Here is a 21,180-nt window from a genome sequence, read left to right as displayed (position 1 = left end):
TGGTTGACTTTTTTGAGTCAGTCAGCACAGCTGTGTATGAAGGTAAGGTGGTTCATACAGCTTACCTTGATCTGGTCAAGGCCTTTGATACCATTCCCCACTTAGGAATCATAGAAAAACTTACTAAGCTAGGCATTGACTCCTGTATCACTAGGTGGGTTGCAAACTGGCTCACAGATAGAACCCACAGTGTGAAAGTAGCTGACTCCAAGTCAGACTGCCGACCAGTTGCGAGTGAAGTCCCACAGGGTTCGGTCCTAGGTCCTCTCCTGCTTGGTATCTACTTCTCTGAATTCCAGGCCAACACGAGGGGACTCTGGCTGACAAAGTTCGCAGACGATTGCAAGTTGGGAGCTATTATTAACTCCCTAAGTGATGTTGACATCCTACAGAAAGGCCTCGATGAGACCAACGACTGGTGTCAGAAGCATGGCCTTAAGCTCAATGCCCAAATATTTGTCGTCATCCCCCTTGGGAAAAACTCTGTTCCCTTGAATTACCACATCGATGGTAGTCCACTGAGCACAGAAGGCGTTATAAGAGATCTGAGAACACAGGTTGACAGCAACCTCTCTTTTGACCACCACGTTGCCACTGTGATCAGAAAGTCCTTCTATGTGGCACATCTCATTACTAAGGGTTTTGCATCCAGAAAGAAAGAGGTCATTGTCTCCCTCTACTCTTCCCTCATTAGGCCAATCATAGAGTACAATGCCCCATTTGGCATGTACCTCACTAGACACCTGCAGCAACTGAAGAGGCCAAAAATGTAGCTCCCAAAGAGGGTCCTAGGCCTTAAATACTTGTCCTATATGGACAGACTCAAAAAACTCCAACAGTTCTCTGTCTCATATTGCCTACTTAAAGGCGATCTCTGCTTGACTTACAAAGCCACGTCTAACTCAGCTTTGTTAGAAATACTACATCTAAAGAAATCCCAATCCCTGCGCACCACACACTCCAGAGACCTCAACCTCATTACCACAATCAACAGAACATGCTGGAGGGGCTGGTTGATAACCCAGAGACTGCCCATGCTATGGAATAGACTTCCCATACATGTCAAGCAGAGCACTTCACTGGTCCTCTTCAAGAGAAAACTTGATGAGTGGATGGGAAATAGAAAATTCACCCCGGGGATCACTCCAGTGACTCTACTCGACAGAGGCACTGGGAACCAAGGTCGGGTAGCACGATGCCAAGGTAATCCTATGGGCTAGGCTTGTAAAGGCTTCAGGGCCATTAGCCTAGTACACACCTATGAACCTAAGTGGCACCCTGACCCTATCTGGTAAAATGGGAAAAGGGGCTGTGGATGGATGAATGGATTCAATATTATTTAATGTGGGTATCAGTTTAAACATTGTAATAGGTGACAGACCCTTTTAGTGTGAAACTGAGAGGAACATGAACTCCTAATGAGGTTCACTTGAGAGGTATACATAGCACTGATCTTTAAAATTGTAGCAGTCAGAAAAAGGACCATTTTCCTGTTTTTCATAGTATACTGTCTAAATATCCAGAACACTGTCCCTCTCAAAGTAAATTTACTGATGCATCAAATCATGATGTAGCTACAAGTTTATTTTTAGAGTAGAATTAGTAGCGTAGTTAAACACTGAAAAAGCTAATCCGAGCGACTTTAAAATGGTAGATTATAAAGACTAACTTAAATACGTAGAGAACCAGTACTTGTCAGTTTAGGTTTTGCATATTGGAATATTGTCCAGTCATAATTCACACACTCTAAGCAGACAGGAAAATAATTCCATAATGTATTCTTGTCACTTGAATTACAACTCTTAGGGTTATACTTCAGAAGGCTTTTGTTATGTCCAACCACACGTATCATGATCTCAGGGTGTAACACTCAGTAGTTTTCCCTTATAGAATTTGCGATAAAAGAGAGGTCAAAACCAAACAACAGAATGTCTTATGTTTCTAACTCTTCTTGTAGACAGGCTATCTTCCATTCTTATCTAGACCTGCAACATGCAGTTCCAGTATAATGTCTGAGACAGTTCCCACAAAACACAAAAATATGTCCAGAACACTAAATTTTATGGCCACAATCAGAGCTATTCTTAAATCACAGCCTTCTGTGATCCTGTAGCTATCACCTCCTGAAATTATTCTGGTTTTCATCTAGTTCTGCATGGTTACTGCATGAGGTGCTGTCTGCCCCAGTGCTTCCTTTGGTTGTGAGCTCCTTTTGCTGTGTTTAAAATAATGCTATATAGTACCTAGTTGCTGCTATGAAATTACAGATGCTCTGACTTCAGTTCTGTAGTGCTACATGTTCCTTTTTCTCTAGCGGTATAAGCATTTTTTCCAAATTACTTTACAAATTACTGTTTCATTGTTTGTGGTAGCCATGTCCACCATTACACTGACCCAATGTTGCATGACATACGTTTTATCATCTGTTCTATGTACATATTGTGCAGCATCTGAACAATCCCCTCTTGATGGACTACGGAGTGGTATCTGTGCCTTCTGTTTCACTGGCATTTAATATCTGGCCATACTGTTCTTCAGTTACACTGTTTTTAATGCTGCCTTTTCACTTGTATTTACTTAGTAGAATCTATTATAAGAACCTGCACTCTCTGGTTGAAATGTCACTATCCTTTTTCATTACATGCATTGGTTTTACTACTAGTGCGTTAAGGTATAAGTAAAGTTACATAAAATCTATCTTAATTTAAAAGGAGAACTCCACCTTGGAACTCAGAAATGTTTTTTTTTTATTGTATGTTTGCATTCTGAGCTTTTTTAATGCATCATTATAACTCTTACTTCTTATAATAGTTTAGCTTTTCTGCAAAATTGCCAGTTTGGGGTTTTGTATATTAACTTGATCTTTTTTGCTACTTTATATTCTTGTTCTTAGAATACATTTCAAGTCTCTTTATACGAGTCATACTAGACATAAGGAAGTTGACATGATATTCAATCATGTTCAGATGTAACTTGCACCAGCAGATGGGGAATCGCATATTTACTCCTGGTTTGACACCTAAGTCCCTAATGGACAGGGGCAGGCTCAAAACACTTGATGTGTACAAGCCTATATCACAGCTGTAAAATTCATTGGAGTATTAAAACATGGCAACAATTTTTGGTAAATTTTAAGGAAGCTTGGCTATGCTTAAACTGGCTGTTTGGCTGATATGAACCTATGTGCTGCAGTAGTTTTACCTTAGTTCAGGATAGCAGAGTGAGGAACATCAGAATTCAGCAGCATTTTAGTCGGACAAATAACTTTTATTCTGTTCAAAATGGTGGCTTAACAGAAACACCACAGCCATTTTGAACACAGTGCTACAGAAGACTTACAATGCATCATGGGATACATACACTCTTAAAATGGCAATAATGTGCAACACCCTTAAAATGGCAATGATAACAGTACACATTTAAATAAATACAGACAGTGTACCAGCTTTACATTACTTATCATTACACCCTTCCATGATAAGAGACAGACAGTGAGACAGACAGAGAGTCCTCTCCATCTCTAATTTGTAAATATAGAGGTGCTGAACAGGTGGATTATGTATTCAACACTGTAAACTGATCTTATCAATGCATATTTTTATGTCTGCAATTACAATAAATATATTCCTTTGTGAAACATTCTTAAGGCAGTGCAAACAAAATGTATTACTACAGAAGCTGTATAAGTAATTATCTGTCTTTTTATATATAATCTCATATTTGGCAATGACTGGGAACTTGAATTTGTCATCCACTCTAACACTCAGTATCACTCAAACTAGGATTTGAAATAAAACTGGTGCCATGTGTAAGGTAAACTGGGAGATGCACTATTATGACTAGTATTTGAAGCATTAGTATATTTAAGTAGGGGGTGTGGGGGGCCCCCCTTGCTTAGAGGTAGTGTAGGGTAGTGTAGTTTGTGTATTGTGTGTAGAATGGTGTGTGTGTTGTGTGGTGTATGGTGTATGTATGTTCGTGATTTTGTTTCGTGATTGTGGGTTTCGGGATTTTGGGCTGTTCGACTTTATAATTTTGAGAAACTGAATTTCGAGCATTCAGTATTTTGAGATTATAAAGGGGAACCATTTAAACTTCCACCCTTGTCTCATGTTTAGTTGAGGCAGCATTTTTGAAGACACAAGACCCATTTGATATGTACCTCACAAGACATCTGCAACAGCTGGAAAGGCCGCAGAAATACCTTACTAAAAGAATCACAGGCCTAAAGCAGATGCCCTATGCTGACTGTCTAAGAAATCTCCAGCTATACTGTCTGGCATATTGTTTACTCAGAGGCGATCTCTGCTTAACATACAAGGCCATGTCAAACCCTGAGCTGCTGGACATGCTACACTTAAAGAAATCCCAATCCCTCAGAGCCCCACGCTCCAGGGATCTAAACCTTGTCATCACAATGAACAAAACATGCTGGAGGGATACGTTCCTGACCGAGGGACTCCCCAGACTCTGGAATAGTCTGCCCATATATGTCAAGCAGAGTGCCTCTTTGGCCCTCTTCAAAAGGAACCTTGACGATTGGATGGGAGATAGGAAATTCACCCTGGGGATCACGTTAGTCGCCCTATTAGACAGGGGTCCAGGGAAGTAAATATTGCAGGAAGAAATATCCTGGGAATTGTTATGGCTAGGCTTGTATAGGCCCTAGGGTCAATAGCCTAGTACCAACCTATGAACAAAAACAATCTTGCTGGACATTGACCAGGTTTCCTTCAATTCTAACTCACATGACTGGCTAATTGGAACATTAGTTCCTAGTGACACTCAAGAATCGTTTAGTCATGCCTGAGACACTGTCTAACTATGATACCATCATCCATTTGTACCTGTCTGTTCCTTTCTCCTCTTGCCCTCCCTGCTTTCTTTTTCCAGGTTTTCCTGAGTGCCAAGATGTTCCATCATCGTGTCTCTGGAATTCTGTATTTTAGTATCAACTCCTTCATTGTTTTAAACCTGTCCTCAGTATCCTTTTCTCTGTATTCCAATTTTTCCTTTTGATTTATGCCACATCTTCCCATATTTCTTCAGTTTTCTTCCCCATCTTTGCCCCCGTATTTGTTAAGGTTCCCTTCACCTCCCTCCATGAATCTCAGCTCCTTTAGTGCTGCTTCAATACTGTCCTTTAGTAAGCTTGTCCACGTCTCACTTTCCTGTACGCTGATTTACTTTACTTTTTTCTCTTCTGTTACTATCCCACTTTTTTTTTCCACCCTGACTTCAAGTATGCAGCTTAGCCTGGTTGTGGGATAAGTAAAGGATGAGTAGAATATGACTTGTTGTAGTACATTTTGCACAATGTTTTATCATTTTCATTTACATTATTATGTGGACTGTTTTCAGGCTGAAGTTGTGTCTCTTCTGATTTGTCTTTTAAACATTAACAGAGAAGGATTTTCTCTTGTAGCACCTTTGGAATAACTTGATATGACATGACAGCTATGTGAGGATCGGCTTGTCTTAGTATATTTTTGGTTATTTCTGCTTCATTTTTAGTTTTTCTATTTAATTGTGAATAATGTAGACTCAGTCTGGCACAAACAAACCCATAGTCCATTACAGCATTGTCAGTAAGTCATTTCTTGGCTTGCTGTGGCTGGTACATTAATTGCTTCTATATGACAAGTGTAATAGTCCACAATTATGAGGAAGTTTTTGCCTTCAGACTCACATAAATCACCAGCAGCTGTCCTTTGCCAAGAGCCTTATGGCAGTGGAGTTGGCATTTATAACTCTCTCTTTGCAGATCGTTTATGAACAATGCAGAAATGATTGTTGGACACTGTATTAATCATGTCTTGGTTGATGTTTGGCTACCAAACTGACATGATGGCTCTTCCAAAACATTTAACGAGGCCTTGATGCACTTTGTATATTTCATGTAACACTTTATCTCACTATGATGTTGGAACTATGATTCTGTCTTGATATAACAGGACACCATGCACTTATAGTTGTATTTGGACTGTATAGTGCTTGGTTTGTGTCCAGTGATTTGGCCATCTATCTTGGACATACTAGACAACAGCTTGTAGTTCTTGGGCAGTTTGAGTAGCTTCTTGAGTAATCTATTCTGGTCTCAGATTTAATCAGGAATGAAGAGGTGTGGAGTGGGGTAAAGGTAGGGGATAAGGCAGTAATGATCAGGTCAGGGATATTAGAGCCTCTAATGGGAAGTTTTATAATTTCCTATAGTACCTTGGTATTAACAAAGTCCAGGAAACACTGAGCATAACTATTTTTAGGAGTGTAAGTGTGTCAGTCAGTGCTTGGCAAATTGAAGTCCCCCAGTAAGAATGTAAAGTGTACCAGTCAATGCTTGGGTAACTGATGTGCCCAAGTAAGAATGTATTTGGTTTGATGTATTTTTTGAACTTTATTAACTCCGTATGTTATATTACATTCACATGTAATCCTCATGCATAGTGCACCACATCTCATCAGTGGATGGCTGCTTCATACAGTGTACCATATGTCATCAGTGGATGGTTGCTTCATCAGTGGATATCTGCTTCTTATGGTGCATCATATCTAATCAGTAGATGTCTGTTTCATATGGTGCACCATATCTCATTAGTGGATGGCTGCTTCATATCGTGCACCATATCTCATTACTGGATGTCTGTTTCATATGGTACACTGTATCTCATCAGTGGAAGGATGTTTCATATGCTGCTCCATATCTCATCAGTGAAAAGATGCGCCATATGCTGCACCACATCTCATCAGTGGAAGGATGCATGATATGCTGCATCACATATCATCAGTGGATGGCTGCTTCATATGGTGCACCATATCTCATCAGTGCATGTCTGCTTCATGCGGTGCACCATATCTCATTAGTAGAGGGCATCTTCATATGGTGCACCATATCTCATCAGTGAATGGCTGCTTTGTATGGTGCATCATATCTCATCAGTGGATGGCTGCTTCATATGGTGCACCATATCTCATCAGTGGATGGCTGCTTCATTTGGTGCATCATATCTCATCAGTGGATGGCTGATTCATTTGGTGCATCATATCTCATCAGTGGGTGTCTGCTTCATATGGTGCACAATATGTCATCAGTGGATGTCTGCTTCATATGGTGCACCATATCTCATCACTGGATGTCTGCTTCTTGTGGTGCACCATATCTCATCAGTGGATGTCTGCTTCATATGGTGCACCATATCTCATCAGTGAAGGGTATCTTCATATGGTGCACCATATCACAGTGGATGGCTGCTTCATATGATGCACTGTATCTCATCAGTGGATGTCTGCTTCATACGGTGCACTGTATCTCATCAATAGATGGCTGCTTCATCTGGTGCACCGTATCTCATCAGTGGATGTCTGCTTCATATGGTGTATCGTATCTCATCAGTGGATGTCTGCTTTGCATGGTACACCGTATGTCATCAGTGGTGGCTGCTTTGTATGGTGCACCGTATGTCATCAGTGGTGCCTGCTTCATATGGTGCAAAGTATATAATCAGTGGATGGCTGCTTCGTATGGTGCACCGTATCTCATCAGTAGATGGCTGCTTCGTATGGTGCACCGTATCTCATCAGTGGATGGCTGCTTTGTATGGTGCACCATATCTCATCAGTGGATGGCTGCTTCATATGGTGCACCGTATCTCATCAGTGGATGGCTGCTTTGTATGGTGCACCATATCTCATCAGGGGATGTCTGCCATCTTCTCTCCACATCCAGGAGCCTATTAGGTAATTCATGTGCCCATACGTCTTTTGTCCCTTTACAGTTTTGAAAGATGATGGTTTTAACTTTGGTACTCAGCAGTCCAACAATGTTCACTTCTCTTTCCTTCTAGATGTTATCTTCTTTCCTTTATGCCCTATATACAGAATTACAAAGTATGCTCTGCTTTCTTTTTAAGTATGTTTTCACAAATGTTCTGTCTGTTCTCAGACTCACATGCCCACCCACAGTCCCAGAACATGTGCATCTAGTATTTAATGTCCTCCTTTCTGTTTTTCATGGGGGTAAGATACTATCTCTGCAGTACTGTCATGCTTTCATCTCCTGCTCCATGTACTTCCTGCATGTGCCTCACTGCCCAAATTGTCTTCTGTCAGTATCATGCAACCCACTTCCATCATTCCTCCCTTTCCAAGCTGTTCCTCATTCTCTCTTCTTTAGCATGGTCTTTTCTGTCCCTTAAAACTTTGTAGATCTGTTTGGACTTTTGCCTGCTAGCCTCTTCCATTTCCTCCAGGGAGGCCATCCTTTCTACTTCTGCCCTTCCTTCACACATGTCCCATTCTCCTGTTTCCCTTCCCACATTCTTTTTCCAGGTGTCCTTGAGTACCAAGTTGTTTCATCATTGGGTCTCTGGAATTCCGTATGTCAATATTAACTCCTCCACTCTTTTAAATCTTTCTCCACCCTCCTTTTCTCTGCATTCCAAATGTTCCTGTTGATCTATGCTACATCTCCCACATGTTTCTTCATTTTTCTTCCCCAGCTATGCATCCCCGCTATTCTGTTCCCCATATTTGTTAAGTTCCCTTCACCTCACTCTAGGAATCCCAGCTGTTTTAGTGCTGCTTCATTCTTGTCCTTTAGTAAGTTTATCCATGTCTCACTGTCCTGTAACTCCCAGGGCTCTATCTATATGCAGCAGATTAGGTAAAGGACTATTGCTGGTATCATCATCCTTGCTACATTAATTCCTGCAAGCAATGTATAAGTCTTCTCCCCCAATCTGGGGAGTATCCCTTATCTTTTTTCAACTTTCTCTAGGCTTTTCCCTGTTGGCTCTGTGGCCATGTTCCCAACATAGAGCCCTGGGTACCTGGAGAACTCTGCCTCTTTTATCTCATATATTCCCCTTTCTCCATTCTCTTTTCTAATCTTGGTACCACTGTCTTTTTGTTATTGCACCTGAGTCCCACCATTTCCTTACATTTCTCAAAAGTCTCTATTACAGTTCCCATTGCTGCATCCACACCTTCTGATATTAACATGTAGTCATCTGCATATAACATGCACTCTGAGATACTATCCCCTACAATCCCTCTTACAATTCACATTTGTACAGCCCTGTTCCCTGACTTTAACAAGCAACCATCTGCACGTAACACAAACTAAGATACTGCCCCTCCAATGTCTGTCTTACAGCTCCCATTAGTACAGCCACATCCTGTTCCCATTGGTACAGCCACATCCTGTCACATTAACATGCAACCATCTGCATGTAACACACACTGAGATACTGTCCCCTCTCATTGGTACAGGCATGTCCCCTTACATTAACAAGCAACCATCTGCATGTAACACAAACAAAGATACTGCCCATCCAATGTCTGTCTTACAGCTCCAATTGGTACAGCCCTGTCCTGTAACATTAACATACAGCCATCTGCATGTAACACAGACTGAAATATTGTCCCCTCCACTGTCTGTCTTACAGCTCCCATTGGTACTGCCACATCCCCTGACATTAAAATGCAGCCATATGTGTAAAACACAAGCTGAGATTTTATCCTTTGCTTTTCTTCAACAATTGCTAAATTGTGTCTTGACTTCCACTGCAAGCTGCTCAAACACAGTAATGAACAGGGATGGGACTAGAGGACACCCTCTATCCTTGTCTTCTTCGATACTTTTCCATTTGAGTATTTCAATTTCTGGGTCTTGGCATCCAAAGTATGAACTTTTCCCCTGCCTACCTTCACTGCAGCATCTTCATTAGGAATTCCTACCTCACCATATTAAAGGTCATCTGCAGGTCAAAGAGCACAACCCCACCTTTCCTTTCCTGCTTATTTTCCTGATGGAGGATAAATTCTATCAGGTTCCATCATTTTGTTGCTGCCTTCCTTCCCTTCACAAAGCCATTTGATCTGCTTACATTATTTTGTTCAGTCCTTCATCCAGTTGTCTTGCCAGTATCCTTGCGGAATTCTTAATTCATACATTAATCAAAGACATAGTCCTGTAATGTCCCACTTCCTCACTTTCTCCTCCTCCTTTAGATATCATAGTTATCATGGCTGTCCTCATATTTTTAGATATTTTGCATGAGATCTGTATTCTCTTGTACTCCTTCTCTAGGACCTTCCACACGTCCTTTTCTTGTCATTTGTAAAACTCTAGGGAGAGTTTATATGGACCCCAGCTCCCACACTTCATCTTGTGTATGGTTTTCCTTCATTCATCCCTTGTCGTCTCTGTATTCAGCTTGTGTCCTTCTTCATTCTCAGATACATATCCTTCTACATTCTTTCCCAAGTTCCATTCTGAGACTTCCATTCCTCACTGTTTGTAAATCTCCCTCTCATATTCCTTAAATCTTTCTCTGATTACATTGTCATCTTTTAAGTATCCCCCCCTTATCATCTGTATATCTCATTTTCTCTCCTTGTTTTTTCTTGTATTTTTGGCTAGCTTTTTTCCTTGTGCCCCCCTCCCCACTATCCAGCACTAGTCCCTCAGTACCATTGTTGAATTGCTCTGTAATAATTTTGCTCTTTCCATTTTAGTGCCTTTTCTCTGTTCTGCAGTGCTTCCCTTCTGCATTAATTTCTTCCATCTTTGTTTTGTACCACTACTAGCTCTCTCCCTCTCTCTCTCTCTCCGACTCCCCAATCACCCTTCCTTCTTTCCTTCTCTTATATTCTATGCTCGTTACTTTTCTCTTGACAGTGGCCTTGAGCCTATCTGACCAAGTCTCTTTCACTTTGTCCCAGTGTTTCACATTGTCCTGTTTTGACTCCTTTATTTGTCCTTACAGTATTTCTTTGGTTTCTGTCTCCTTCCTTTTATACCAAGCTCACCTCCAGCCCTTTCTTATTGCTTTTGTTTCTGCACACTTCCCTTAGGTCTCACTGATGCATGGTTTGATATGTGTCTTTCCTGTATTTAGATCTCTTTCATTAGTCCCATTAAGTTTTCCTTCCCTAAGAACCTGCCTAACTTTCCTGCTGGTCTCAGAATGTTTCTTGAGAAGATGCATTTCCTGTTGAGTGGATACCTTTCCTTCTATGTCTAGTCACTGTCCCTCGTTCACTCCTTGGTCTAGTTCTACCTTATCTTTTGTTATATTCCCTCCTTCCATACAGCCTGTCTTTTTCTGTTTCTATACTGACATTGTAGTCACCCCCATTATCTCTATTGCAGGTCTTCATGTCTGTTCCCAGTTTGAAAAAAGCTTTTGTAGGATCCCTTGTCATTTTTGTTTGGTCCAGGGGGATCCAGTGTGCCAGCATGGAATGAGGTGCAGCAGTCCTACTTGCTTTTCTAAGGATGTTCTGCACCTCCCACTCTAAGGTTTATGCATACTGGCTAAAGCCTTTGCTACCCACATAGTGCCTTTTTTAGACAGAGTCTAGCTAATGGACATCCCAACATAACTAACACATCAAATCCAAAACAGGATCACATTAAGTTGGCTCTGCTTAATGCCAGAAGTCTCAACAGCAAATTGTCTGACTTTGTGGCTCTCCTGCCTTTGGAACATAGCCGTATCTGTGTAATTATTAAAACTTGATTTGAATGTATAGAAAGCACGCCTTCACATATGGGTTTTATGCCTATAATGTCTTTAGACCTGATGGCAACTGTGGTGGCATCTCCATATTTGTTAGGGACCATATTACCTCCACACAGATTCCCAGAGACCCACAAATGGGACTCATTGAGCTCCAGATGACTAGAAGATATAGTGTTCCTGGCCAACAATCTCGTCTAAGTTCACTACAGTCATAACAGGAAAACATGGTACTAGTCTAAGTTTCAAAAACTAGTCATGCTTAATGGCAGTGTTTTCTGAGACAGTAACTTTATACATTTAAAAACTCACCATTAGATGCAAATAACTGGTAGATATTACAGAATCGGAGGACTGCAGGGTTTGATTTAGCTGCAGCATTTTTGCAACAGACTCGCTTCTTGCTACTGTTGCAATGGTAAAGAGTGTTTCCTTAAAATGAGTGGTACTACATAAATCAGACTCTTGTTACTGTTACAAATGTAAAGAATGTTTTCTTACTATGAGTGGTACTAAGTAATCACACTCCTGTTATTACTAAACTCTATTTCTGCATTTAAGCAAGCTTTATTTTATACCTTATTTTAGTTGCATATTTGTAACAGAATTACTTTCAACCTTAATATCTTGTTGAGCATACTCTAACATTAACCATTGTAACAATAATAGGAGTCTGATTACTGAGTACCACTAGTAATAAAGGAATGTTCTTTACCATTGTAACAGTAACAGGAGTCTGACTTAGAGTACCACTAGTAATAAGGAAACATTCATTACCATTGTAACATTATCAGGAGTCTGATTACTTAGTACCACTCGTAGTAAGAAAACATTCTTTACATTTGTAACAGTAACAAGAGTCTGATTTATGTAGTACCACTCATTTTAAGGAAACACTCTCTACCATTGCAACAGTAGCAAGAAGCGAGTCTGTTGCAAAAATGCTGCAGCTAAATTAAACCCTGCAGTCTGATTCTGTAATATCTACCAGTTATTTGCATATAATAGTGAGTTTTTAAATGTATAAAGTTACTGTGTTAGAAAACAGTGCCATTAAGCATGACTAGTTTTTGAAATGTAGACTAGTACCATGTTTTCCTGTTATGACTTTAGTAAACAGGCTAGTACCATATTTTCGTGTTGTGACTAGTGAGTGGGCTGATTGCACCTGCACCTTTCAGCCATCAAGAAAGCTGGCTGTAAGAGTTTCTTACTTGTTAGAAGTAAGTGATGCTGTCACAAGAAGCTGGAGGAGGAGGATAATTTGGGGAGGAATTATAGAGGGCAGTTACATCAGACATACTGTTATAAAGCCTTAAGCGTGGTTAGTGTTAGCATGTGATTAGAAGGAGCAGTAAATAGGAGGACACCGATTTTAATGGTAGCATGTTCATAGACAGGTACTAGGCTATTGGCCCTAGGGCATGATTAAGCCTAGCCAACATGTTACGGCTTTTGCCTCCCACGTGGTTTAGTTACCTGCGCCTCTGTCGAGCAGGGCCACAGAAGTGATTCCCGGGGTGAATTTCCTGGTTCCCATCCACTCATCAAGATTCTTCTTGAAGAGCGCTAATGAGCTCTGCCTCACCTGTACGGGGACTTTATTCCAGAGCAAGGGGATTATCTGGGACATGAATCTGTCCCTCCAACACATCCTGTTTACTGTTGAAGTCAGGGTTAGGTCCCTTGAGTGTCTAGCTCTGGTGGATTGAGTTTTCCTTAGGTGGAGCATTTCCAGCAATTCTGGGTTTGACATAGCCTTGTATGTTAGGTAGAGATCACCTCTGAGTAGCCGGTATGTGGAGTACAGTTTGAGTTTTTGTAGCCTCATGGCACAGGGCATCTGTTCAAAGCCCGTTATCCTCTTTGTGAGGTACTTTTGAGGCCTCTCAAGTTGTTGCAGGTGTCTTGTAAGGTACATCCCAAATGGGGCATTATATTCAATAATGGGTCTAAGAGTGATGAGTAGAGGGGGACAATAACTTCCTTTTTCCTAGATGCAAACCCCTCTGTGATAAGGTGGGCCATGTAGAAGGATTTTCTAACCACTTTAGTGATATGATTGTCAAAGGAGAGGTTGCTATCCACCTGAGTCCCTAGGTCTCTTATCATGCTCTGTGTTAAGTGGGCTGCCACCTATGTTGTAATTCATGGGTACTTCGTTTTTCCCAAAAGGGATGACAATGCACTTTTTTGCATTTAGCTTGAGGCCATGATTTTGGCACCATGTATCTGTATCAGTGAGACCCTTTTGGAGGGTGTCTACATCAGTAGGAGTCTCAATTATGGCACCCAGTTTGCAGTCGTCTGCGAACTTTGTTAGCCATAGTCCCTCCGTGTTTGCTTGTGCCTCAGAGAAGTAGATACCAAACAGGAGGGGTCCCAAGACTGAACCCTGTGGTACTCCACTTGTCACAGGTTTGGAGTTGGATCTAGCGTTTCCTGTTCTCACTGAATGGGTTCTATCCTTGAGCCAGTTAGCAACCCATCTTGTAACGTAGGGGGTTATATTTAGGTTGGTGAGTTTGTCTAGAATTCCTGAATTGGGGATGGTATCTAAGGCCTTTGCAAGGTCAAGGTATGTGGTGTGGACCACCTTTCCTTCAACTATTGCTTTAGTAACCACCTCAAAGAAGTCACCCAGGTTTAGGAGACATGACCTTCCCTTTACAAACCCAAACTGGGTAGCGTCTAGGGTTTGTAGGTTCCCAATGTCGTTGTTTGAGTTCCATGATGATACACTCCATGGCCTTGCAGATGAGGCTCAACAGGCTGATGGGGCGGTAGTTCCTGGGGTCAGTGGTGGCACCTCCCTTGTGGAGGGGGATAACTGTTGCCATCCACCACTCAGTGGGCACATAGCCTGTGGTGAGGCTGTTGTTGAACATGGTATTAAGGTGAGGGATTAATTAGTTTTGGAGTTCATGTAACACACAGCCTGGGATACTGTCTGGACCCATGGATGCTGTGTTTTTTGCTTTGGAGAGTGCTGTTTCCACCTGGGTTTCTGTGATTTTAGGGGCAGCACAGTCTTCTGGTATGGATATGGGCCCTTTAGGGGTTGACGCTGAGGTAAAATTCCTATCTGCCAATATGTTGGCTATATCAGTTGGTTCCGTGAATTTAGAACCATTATGCTGTAGCTCAGAACAAATCTGAGAGTTGCTATTTAGGTTCTTGACATAGCTAAAACATGCTTTGTGGTTGTCTTTGGTGTCTGTTGCGATTTTTCTTTCAAAGCTCGCCTTAGAGGATTTTATAAGGGTTCTTAGCTTTTTGATGAGGTTGGTCAGGGACCACCTCCATTCCTGGGTTGTTACTCTTTTTTTGTAATAATTTCTTCCTTCTGTTATAGAGATTATTTATGGCCGGGGTCTACCAGGCTGGTTTCCTCTTTTTGGAGGAGTGGGTCTTAGTCTTGTTTGGGATAGCACGGTCCATGCACTCATGTAAGTGCCTGTAGAGTACTTTTGTGTAGGATATAGCAGATTCAATCCTATTGACATTCTGTGTGGGAGTAACGAAGTTTGCCACCTCTGTCTTGAATAGCATAAAGTTTGCTTCGGAGAAGTTTTTCACCGTTGTTTCCTTGGGGGGGGTGAGGGTGGTAAGTGGATATCTAAGGTTAATGAAATTTTATAAAATACACTACAGTGCTTTCTACCCTTACAAATTAGAACGTTTTTTTGTGTGGCTGAGCTGATGTGTAGTTTGTTTTGTAAAACCAGGGATAAGAGAAGCAAACATTCAATGTTGCTCATTATATTCTGACACATAATTTCTTTTCAGTCCACAGGAATGTACCTGTAGATTTCCCTGATCTGCAGATTCTACAGTCACCACATGGGAAACATCAGGCTTCTGAATGTAACACATTTCCTTCAGATAAGATGTCATTCACATGGCAATACATTTTGCAGACTGAAACCAGACAGCTTAAAAGCATGGAAAGCAGTGAGTTTATGAAGAAAACAGAACGAGGAATGCATCTGGAAACTTCTGCAGGAGAAAGGCAGGACAATTGGCTTAATGATGGCAGTACTTCAGTGCCCGCTAAGAAAAGGTTTTCTACTCCATTAATTCACAGTGAAAAAATGCAAAACAATACCCCAACAAAGTCATATAAATGCACCACATGTGATAAATGTTTTAGACAGAAAAGTGCTGTTATAATTCATCAACATGTCCACACTGAGCAGAAACAATATAAATGTACCACATGTGATAAGAGTTATAGCCAGTAAAAACAACCTGGTAAGTCACCAGTGGATCCACACTGTCCTGAAACCTTATAAATGAGCCACGTGTGAGAAGAGTTTTACGCACAAAAGGAGTCTGGTAATTCATCACGTATCCACACTGAGCAGACACCATATAAATGCACCACATGTGATAAAAGTTTTAGACAGAAAATCAGTCTTATAATTCATCAGCTTATCCACACTGAGCAGAAACCCTATAAATGTACCACATGTGACAAGAGTTTTAGGCACAAAAGCACTCTGTCAGAGCATCAGCATATTCACACTAATCAGAAATCCTATAAATGTACCATGTGTGAGAAGTGTTTTAAGCACAAACAGAGTCTGGTAATTCATCAATGTATCCACACTGGGCAAAAACCCTATAAATGTACCACATGTGACAAGAGTTTTACGTCCAAACCCAATCTGGTAAGGCATCAGCTTATCCACACTGAGCAGAAACCTTATAAATGTACCACATGTGAGAAGAATTTTAGGCAGAAAAGCAGTCTGGTAGTTCATCAACATATCCACACTGGGCAAAAACCCTATAAATGTACCACATGTGAGAAGAGGTTCAGAGTGAAAAGTGCTGTTGTATGTCATCAGCGTATCCACACTGAGCAGAAACCCTATAAATGTACCATATGTGACAAGAGTTTTAGGCACAAAAGCACTCTGGTAAGACATCAGCATATTCACACTAATCAGAAATCCTATAAATGTACCATGTGTGAGAAGTGTTTTAAGCACAAACAGAGTCTCGTAATTCATCAATGTATCCACACTGGGCAAAAACCCTATAAATGTGCCACATGTGACAAAAGTTTTAGGTCCAAAAACGATCTGGTAAGGCATCAGCGTATCCACACCAGGTAAAAATTGTCAGAAGCTTCAGATAAAAATTTGCGTTCATTAATACAACAGATTTTTGAAAAACAGTACATAGATCAAGAAACTTTGATCTCTTTGGAAAAAGAAGCCTTTGAAGAAGTGGAAAAATATAAACAACAAAACTTGGAGATATTTGATAAAGCTAAAAAAGAGATATGGACATGGGAAAGCGAGAGATTTGATACGGTGCAATATTTATGCAAATGAGAAAGCTAAGTTAACTAATATAGAGAAGGCAGTCTCAAAAGTATTCAAAGAGAAATACAGGCAAAGGCATCCAGATGTGGGAAATTTCACAATAAAAAGATTAATGACACAAAAACATAATGTAGAAAAGACAATTAGTAAAGTAAAGGTTAAAGAAATAGAAGCTGAAGTTATGGAGTGCCTGCAAAGTGAAGGATTTAATGTAGAAGGCCTAAGACAGACTACATCACAGTATGCTGGATATGTCCCCAGAATAAGGAAAAGCAAGAAGACCAGGAGACATGTGAAGAAGAAATATGGACAGGAGAAAGGAAAAGAGATGTAATATGGTGTAATATTTATGCAAAGGAGAAAGTAAAACTAATCAATACAAAAAGAGCAGCACCAAAGATATTTGAAGAAAAATGCAGGGAAAGGAATCTGGTTATGGAAAACTTTACAATACAAAAAATAAGACTAAGTAGAAAAGTAGAAAAAGAGATGAGTAATGGAGAAGTCGAAGAAATAGAAATTGAAGTAATGGAACAGCTGCAAACAGAAGGATTCAGTGTAGAAAATCAAATGCAGAAAGTACCACAGCAGGATAGAGCAATGGATATCCAAATTAAGAGGAAACCAGTGGAATAGGAAGTAAGTAACTGATCAGGGGCCATATCAAGATATTTTGGAGCCTTCCACAAGAAACCAGTGTAAATATTCATTTGAAGCTAGACAGCAAGGAAAGAAACAGGAAACTCTGATGCAGTCAGTGTTGAGGAGTGATATGCCAGTGAGTTCCCATATGACAGAACAACAGAAGACACAGGATGAAATTGAAGAGAATGTGCCACAGGACGATGCTCAGGATGAAATTGAAGAGAATGTGCCACAGGACGATGCTATAGAACTTTCTATAGAATGCCCACAGGAAATGGAAAACAAGGGATGTACCCTCAGTATGGAAGAAAAGGAGTTGAGAAGAGTTGCTTGATTTAATAGACAAAGACAGATATATCAAGATCAATGAGAGAAATAGACTGCAGAAGGTTAATAAAACCCCAAAAGTCAGAAGCTTGATAAAACAAATGAACACAGTAATTAGGACTGTCCATAGAGACCCATGCAATGTAACAGAAGTGAACAGAATATATTACTGTGCTGCTAAATTAATAACTGATAAAGTTCTACCACAGGAACATAGGGTAGTGAGAGAAAAGTGGGGGAAACAGTGAATACCATTATGGAAATATCGAATATAGAAAATTATAAAGCAGCTAAGACAAGACGTGTCATTGTTAGAAGATTATAGACGAGGGAACAGATCAATGAAAATATTAAGAGATAGATGTGATAAAAGCAATGCGTGGTATTAGAACGGACCAGGATCTATTATGCACTATTGGATATAAACTAAAAATTACAAAATGGGCAGAAAGATTTAGAAGATACGAAGATAAATATAAGGTAAAAACACAAAGGGTAGCCTAATGGTTAAGGTGTTTGCCTTACAAACACAAGGTACAGGGTTTGAATCTCACAGGGGATAATTGGCTACAGGGTTTGAATCTCACAGGGGATAATTGGCTAGGCTTAAAATGGCTCGCAAGGGCAGTTAGCCTAGTACTAACATATGAACCTAAACTACCAAAACAGCTTTGATAAACAAATTATTGATGACCCACAAAAGTTTTATAGAAAACTGGGAAATAAGGTAAAGGAATAGATAGACCGCCAAAAAAAGAGGAAGTAGATATATTTTGGAGAAATATTTATGAAGATCCTGTGGAACATAACAAAGATGCTAAATGGATAGAAGAAGTAAAAGAGAGAATAAGAAGTTTAAAGGTACAGGACATGAAATGGGATGAAATAATTAGAGAGATTGAAATAAAGTTGAGAAAAGCCTCTAACTGGAAAACCCCAGGTCCAGATGCAGTACCTAACCTTTGGCTTAAAGTATTAACTTCTTTGCATGATTTAGCCATGAGTAAGAACTATTTATATATGCACCCCAAACACACACCGCACTGGTTAACAACAGGAAAAACAATGTTCTTGATTGAGTTAACCTGCAAGCTACCCTAAAATTATAGACCAATAACTTGTCTTCCGACAACATGCAAACTATACACGGGAATTGACGCTAACAGAGTTTACAGTCATTTAGAAGAAAACTCAATTATGGCAGTAGAACAAAAGGGCAATAAAAGAAAGTCATATGGAGCAAAGAACCATTTTTTGTTAAACAAAGTTATAGTGGAGAATTGTAAGAAGGGGAAGAACCTAAGTATGGCATGGATTGACTACAAAAAAGCATTTGATAGTATCCCACATTCATGGATAAAAGAGTGCATAAAAATGTATGATACACCCTACACATTGATTACATTACACTAACCATGAAACAGTAGCAGACCACTTTGCAATTAAGCCATGATAAAGGACAGATTATTATCCCAGGGATAAAAATTCAAAGGGGGATATTCCACGGTGACTCTCTGTCACTCTTGTTATTCTGCCTTACCATTAACCCATTAAACTGCTTACTTAACAGCCTAGGCTATGGCTACAATTTGGCTTCTAGAAAACAACAAAGTCTAATGACTCTCATCTTCTCTTTATTGATGATTTAAAATTGTATAGCTTATCTGCTGCAGCTAAATTAAACCCTGCAGTCTGATTCTGTAATATCTACCAGTTATTTGCATATAATAGTGAGTTTTTAAATGTATAAAGTTACTGTGTTAGAAAACAGTGCCATTAAGCATGACTAGTTTTTGAAATGTAGACTAGTACCATGTTTTCCTGTTATGACTTTAGTAAACAGGCTAGTACCATATTTTCGTGTTGTGACTAGTGAGTGGGCTGATTGCACCTGCACCTTTCAGCCATCAAGAAAGCTGGCTGTAAGAATTTCTTTCTTGTTAGAAGTAAGTGATGCTGTCACAAGAAGCTGGAGGAGGAGGATAATTTGGGGAGGAATTATAGAGGGCAGTTACATCAGACATACTGTTATAAAGCCTTAAGCGTGGTTAGTGTTAGCATGTGATTAGAAGGAGCAGTAAATAGGAGGACACCGATTTTAATGGTAGCATGTTCATAGACAGGTACTAGGCTATTGGCCCTAGGGCATGATTAAGCCTAGCCAACATGTTACGGCTTTTGCCTCCCACGTGGTTTAGTTACCTGCGCCTCTGTCGAGCAGGGCCACAGAAGTGATTCCCGGGGTGAATTTCCTGGTTCCCATCCACTCATCAAGATTCTTCTTGAAGAGCGCTAATGAGCTCTGCCTCACCTGTACGGGGACTTTATTCCAGAGCAAGGGGATTCTCTGGGACATGAATCTGTCCCTCCAACACATCCTGTTTACTGTTGAAGTCAGGGTTAGGTCCCTTGAGTGTCTAGCTCTGGTGGATTGAGTTTTCCTTAGGTGGAGCATTTCCAGCAATTCTGGGTTTGACATAGCCTTGTATGTTAGGTAGAGATCACCTCTGAGTAGCCGGTATGTGGAGTACAGTTTGAGTTTTTGTAGCCTCATGGCACGGCATCTGTTCAAAGCCCGTTATCCTCTTTGTGAGGTACTTTTGAGGCCTCTCAAGTTGTTGCAGGTGTCTTGTAAGGTACATCCCGAATGGGGCATTATATTCAATAATGGGCCTAAGAGTGATGAGTAGAGGGGGACAATAACTTCCTTTTTCCTAGATGCAAACCCCTCTGTGATAAGGTGGGCCATGTAGAAGGATTTTCTAACCACTTTAGTGATATGATTGTCAAAGGAGAGGTTGCTATCCACCTGAGTCCCTAGGTCTCTTATCATGCTCTGTGTTAAGTGGGCTGCCACCTATGTTGTAATTCATGGGTACTTCATTTTTCCCAAAAGGGATGACGATGCACTTTTTGGCATTTAGCTTGAGGCCATGATTATGGCACCATGTATCTGTATCAGTGAGACCCTTTTGGAGGGTGTCTACATCAGTAGGAGTCTCAATTATGGCACCGAGTTTGCAGTCGTCTGCGAACTTTGTTAGCCATAGTCCCTCCGTGTTTGCTTGTGCCTCAGAGAAGTAGATACCAAACAGGAGGGGTCCCAAGACTGAACCCTGTGGTACTCCACTTGTCACAGGTTTGGAGTTGGATCTAGCGTTTCCTGTTCTCACTGAATGGGTTCTATCCTTGAGCCAGTTAGCAACCCATCTTGTAACGTAGGGGGTTATATTTAGGTTGGTGAGTTTGTCTAGAATTCCTGAATTGGGGATGGTATCTAAGGCCTTTGCAAGGTCAAGGTATGTGGTGTGGACCACCTTTCCTTCAACTATTGCTTTAGTAACCACCTC

The 21,180-nt window shown here is 40.6% G+C and overlaps 1 pseudogene; it reads left to right on the top strand.

Annotated features, from left to right (window-relative positions):
- The window catches only part of LOC122797907, a 376,508-nt pseudogene extending 359,667 nt beyond the window's left edge, over window positions 1-16,841 (top strand).
- Window positions 16,842-21,180: the final 4,339 nt, after the last annotated feature.

Source organism: Protopterus annectens, chromosome 3.part1, assembly GCF_019279795.1.
Source record: "Protopterus annectens isolate FY-2018-M chromosome 3.part1, PAN1.0, whole genome shotgun sequence".
NCBI lineage: Eukaryota > Metazoa > Chordata > Ceratodontiformes > Protopteridae > Protopterus > Protopterus annectens.
The sequence above is the reverse complement of the archived record's forward strand: the minus strand, read 5'-3'. Positions and strand labels throughout refer to the sequence as shown.